The sequence below is a fragment of the Rutidosis leptorrhynchoides genome, chromosome 4, assembly GCF_046630445.1.
Source record: "Rutidosis leptorrhynchoides isolate AG116_Rl617_1_P2 chromosome 4, CSIRO_AGI_Rlap_v1, whole genome shotgun sequence".
NCBI lineage: Eukaryota > Viridiplantae > Streptophyta > Magnoliopsida > Asterales > Asteraceae > Rutidosis > Rutidosis leptorrhynchoides.
In genome coordinates this window covers 415,420,563-415,426,230 of record NC_092336.1, presented here as the reverse complement: position 1 = coordinate 415,426,230, position 5,668 = coordinate 415,420,563, and the positions used below count along the sequence as shown (strand labels likewise).

The following is a 5,668-nucleotide window of genomic DNA, read 5'->3' as shown; positions in this document are numbered from 1 at the left end:
ATATATAGGATCCACCTCAATTTAATTTTCTTTTTAAAAAAATACATACAAATACAATACATCTATCTATATATCTATTTGGGTTACTAGTATTAATATTAATTTAATTAATTTAATAATAATAATAAAAGTAATTAATAATAATAATAATATGTAATAATCATTAATAATAATAATATATAATGTTATAATAATTATTTGATTTTATAAAAATAAAAATAAAAAAATGGAAGGAATGAGTGTCATGGTTGGGAGTGTTTAGTCCTAGGTTTAGTCCTGAAAAGAAAGTGCTGATGTGACGCTGATGTGGCACCCAGGACTAAGGTGAAGGAACTTTTCCATTGGGAGCACTCTTAGTAGTACTTCTATAGACAATAGTGATGAATAGTTATTACCAACCAAACGTTTAGTTCCTTTTGAAAGACAAGCTTACATCACATATTTATATATATACATGCGCTTGAACTCATACCTCTTGATTGATAGGTTCCTCATATACATCTATGTCATAAGCCTTTTGCTACCAAACATTTAGTACTTGTCTACACAATAAGTAATTTTTAAGCCACTAGGCTCTCAAATCTCGAATCTATTACTTGCAGATCTCTTAATTATTTTAAGAAAGTAATTTGTTTCTTTAAATCAAACTTTATTAATTGATGATTTATTTGAAGTAAATTGAATCTTGATTGCAAAGGGTTACACCACATCAATTATATCTGGTTGTGTTAGTGTTCGTTCGGTCGGTTTATGGTTTAATTGGTGTAATCGGTTTGGATAAATCGATTTTCAAAAATTATTTTTAATCACCAATAACCAAACCAAATATTTTAAAACCAAACCAATCCAATCAAATATGAAACGGTTTATTTGGATCGGTTAACCATTAAACCAAATTCAAAACTCAAGAACTAATAAGTGATCAAATGAAGTAATCTCATAAGTAAAAACCAATAGTTAAACATCTTAAAGTTCAAACCCCGTCTGAATATTGTAAACTGTATATATATTTTAATAATTTATGAATGATTTGTGAATAAGAGAGTTTGAGATAGCATATTTTTATTATTAGACTATAATAGAGAAATCAACGATTGAACTACAAAATTGATTATTGATTTTATTTTTGGTACTAAACAATGATAAAAGTAGGGAACTGATTATAAATTTTATTTTAGTACAGAAGAAAGAAATAACTTCGTATTTGCAAAGGTTAGAGAGGTCCCAACGGTGCGTCCAGGCTAGCCGCCCAGCTCCGCCCAGGCTCCGATGGCACTGCAACCGCCCAGGTCCCGCCCAGCTCACACGTCCTCGTTTTCGTCCATTTTGAGCAGATCTGTGGACGATGAAATAGGTGTATTTTGGCCAAAATTTTTTTTTTTCTATTTTATATTTTAGCTATGAAATTAAGATAGAGATGGGTTTTGTGAAGAAATCTGTAAAAATGAAAGTTGAAAGTTAGGATAGTTGAAGAAGATGAGTGTGGGTCTCATTATTAAATGAAAATGTGGTCACAAGTTAGTGTAAGTGTCCTATTATTAGATTTATTTGATTTGATTAATTTTTAAGTTTTAATTAGATGTAATTTTATAATTAATAATTTTTTTAATATTATTAATAAATATAAGATTTATTTAAATAATTGTAATTACCTGTTATTATAAAAATAAAATAAAAAAAAAATAAAATATGGAAGGAAGAGTGTCATTGTTGGGAGTGTTTAGTCCTGGGTTTAGTCCTGGGAAGGAAGTGAGATGAAAGTGATGATGTGGCGCTAAATGGTTGGCTAGTCCTGGAAGAAGTTCTGTCTTGATTGGGAGTGCTCTTAGAAATCAATATACAATCAACAAATTTACTTTTGACAAAAGGAACGACAACTATCAAAAAGCCTTTGATATTTCTTATTTCAAATAAGAGCAGTCCCAACGGTGGTGTCTCCACCTCCGCCCAGCAAGCCGCCAACAAGAAGCCGATGGCAGCCTCCCGCCCAGCCTCCCGCCCAGGTATTCGTGCTTCTATAAAATTTTTGTGGACGGAGGTTATTTATGTTTTATTCTTTAACTTAAATTGTAAATTGTAATTTACAGATAATTTGTGCTTTATTTTTAATGGTGATGGAGGAAGAAAAATGGAATAACAGACATGTAAAATGGTGATGAACTGATGATGAAGATGGGTTAGATATTTTGAATTCTTTATTTAGTTTCATGAGTCCTACATAGTGTACAACCTTGTCCCTTTATTATATATTTTTCTTATTTTTGATATTTGATTAATTTTCAAGTTTTAAATTACATGTAATTTAAATAATTATTCATATTTCTTTTAATATTAGTAATTACTATTTATAATTTATAATTTATAATATATATAATTATATTTATTTGATTTTAGAAAAAAAATAATTAAAAAATATGAAAGAAATGTGTAACTGTTGGGAGTGTTTAGTTTTAGGTTAGTCCTAGTTAGTCATGAGAAGGAAGTGCTGAGGTGGCGCTGATGTGGCGGACCTGGACTAAAATGGATGAACTACTCCATTGGAAGTGCTCTAAGTATTCAAATTCAACATTACCATATATAATAAAACTTAATTACTATACTAATTCGATTTTTCGGGTTGAAACAGTATTTGTATTTTTAAACCCAAAACCGTTCCAATAATCACTTTATAATTCAGGTGCCACCAAAAATCCGAACCAAATCCAGATTAGCCGAACATGTTGCACCCAGAATCATTTGAATTGGTCGGTAATTCGGGTTAACCATTTAATGAACACTTCTAGTTGTGTAGGCCTAGACTTGTTATTGGGCCCGTCATAATTCTACTCTATGATGGGTTGTGTAGGCCCAGAGTTATCTTTCACCACGTTTACATTAGGGTTATTTTAATTCCGTATCCCTATCTCTATCCCTACTTCCCTTCTGTACATTATAATAAAGTTAAAAAAAAGATACATTTAAATATTTCCTCTAATATCAAATTAAGCAAATTACCATCACATACCCACTCTCTTTACCATTGGATATAATTATAACTCAATAAATACACTAATACAATTTTCCTTCCCATATTGTCACTACATTAACTAACTAAAACACGGGGATTAAAAAGATACAGAACACAAAAATAGCCGACACCTTCAATCGACTATTGAGTCGCCACCTGCAATCGTCACCTACAATCAATCGGAACATGTAATCGGAAGATGTCATCGACTCCTGCAATCAATTACAACAACATACGGATTTTCTCACGTGATACCAGAAAAGTCGAATTATAGCAGCTTTTTTGCAGGAATTTCTTTTGTTCAATCATCTTCAATCTCAATTTACGGGTTAGTTAGTTATTACTTGTCGTTTCAAAGTTAATCACATGTTATTAACAATAAATTTTGCTATTACAAATTTAGGGTTCTTTTAAATTTGGGGTTCTTGCTTCAAATTTTAAATTTAGGGTTCTTGCTTCAAATTTTGCTATCGTGGGTTTTCTAAATATTGGTTTAAATTAGTCTGTAACCAGTGGCCATCTTCAATAATCTATTATGCCTGGTTTAATTGCAAAAAGTAACCCTAATTTGGTTTTTACAAAAGGTTACTATCCGATCTTTGACAGATTGGATTGAAAGTAACGATGAGGTCGGAATGATGAATTATAACCCTCATGGAGAACTATATGGTAGATTGATTGCAGAAGTCCTTTAAGTCACAAATATAAATTACATGTATAATAATTGTTGCGTGTTTCTGCAGTATAACAGGCTTCAGTTGTTCAGAAGAGCATAATCAACGGAACCAGATGAGTATCTTAAGATTTATATTATGAAGCCTTGGGCTACCAATGAGTAAGTGCCAACAACATATTTTGGTGTATTACATTCATATTTATTTTTATGTGTTTTTGTATTTGTAATTGTTTGAAAATGAATATGCAGATTTTGGTTGCGGTTAATAAAATTGGGTACTTACTGAGGAAGTCTGATCATGCTTAGATGCTTCTCATCTTTGAGGTAGTACTCTTCTTTTTATTTGATGTTATTGCCTTTTTGTTTATCTAATTAATTAGGTTTGTTGTTGGAATTTGGCATACAAATTAGTGTTCTTACATTCACATTTGTGATTCATAGCTTATTTGTAAATTCCATTATAGTTACCTAATTAGTTTAATTATCTTATATTCAATTGGGTATTTCTAAAACACGAGCCGGTGATTGACATTCTATTTAATTAGTTTACTCATTTGGTGATTTTTTAATATTGAGATATGGTACGTTACGTTGCAGTTTCCACATAATTCATGTTTCAACGTATTGTCATTATAATGAGCTTCTGTTTTGGTACATGTATTGAAAGGAAATATAAGAGTTTTTTTGGCATACATTTGTAGTATGGGTATTATTTTTTATGCGTTGGACATATATCAGGAATTATTTCTCTTGACCTTTGTATGTTGCTAATTGGACAGGCTATGTTGTTTTTCTACCATGATGTGGGTGACTGCAGCAGCATATGCAGTCATGGTAATACAGTCTTCTATTTTCAATGTTGGTGTTTTAAATTTTGAGAAGTACTGCCATGAATGGAGATTCAGAGAAATTATTTGAGATAACTTCATGGGTTCTTTTACAAGGATTACACGTTTTTTGTTTGATCAAAAGGCAATAATCAACAGCAATCAGCAGAGTAATTAAACAACATAAGATCAGCAGAAAGACCAATCGAAGATCAACAGAATGAACAGGAGAAAGAACATAAAGGTAAGCCGAAAGGAAGCACTAGAAAAGCAGCAATTACCAGCAAATCAGGAAGGAACAACAAAGCATGAAACAGTCAGCAGCAGCGTACAGTTAGAAGTTTGGTTATAGGTTTAGACTAATAATAAGTTAATATCAATATCAATGTTAAATATTAGATAAGGTTATGATATGTATTACTACTATGTATATGTTGATTTCTCACCAACACATTGATGTTAGACATTCGATCCTTTCATTGTTTTTAATGCATCACGTCGGGTCAACTATGTTGGTGGAAGTTTTTGTATTTTATACTTTTTTAGATTTCACAACTGAAATTAAATTCGAAGACAATGGTGACATTGTTTTGGTTGAAAGTTAAATCATATTGTTTTATTTTGTACTACAGATTTAGGGTCTATTAAATTTGTTTGTGTTATAAAGTCATGGATGATAATTTTATTATTATTATAAATATTGTATAGTAAATTTTTTTTAGTATATATATGTGTTATGAACACATAATACACACACTTAAAAACATATATTTTTCTCATGGTCAATCCTTTGTTTCTTCCAATTACTCATCAACCAATTAGGGGTGGTCAGTATTTGGTTTGAAACCGTGGAACCCGAAAACCAAACCGAAACCAAACCGGAAAAAAACCAAACCGAATTTGATAAACGGTTTTCGGATCGCGTCAAACCGAAACCAAATTTGAATTCGGTTTTCGGTTTTAAAAATTCTGAATTCAGTTTAACCGAAAACCGATTTCAAAACCGAATTCAAAATTTTTATATATTTAATTTGTATATTTATGTTTTGGTGTCATTATAATTTGGGATCCAATCAATAAAATATATTCTCACCTATATGAAGATTTTGTAGCTCACATTATAATTATGTTACTTAAATTATTATGTTCTTCTTCTCA

At 30.7% G+C, this 5,668-nt stretch overlaps 1 long non-coding RNA gene across 1 annotated transcript; it reads left to right on the top strand.

The window, feature by feature from the left end:
• Window positions 1-3,123: 3,123 nt before the first annotated feature.
• Window positions 3,124-4,820, top strand: LOC139844168 (uncharacterized). The gene is made up of 3 exons (XR_011757851.1): window positions 3,124-3,335; window positions 3,751-3,842; window positions 3,933-4,820. It is a non-coding gene; the product is annotated as an uncharacterized lncRNA (long non-coding RNA).
• The last annotated feature ends 848 nt before the right edge of the window (window positions 4,821-5,668 follow it).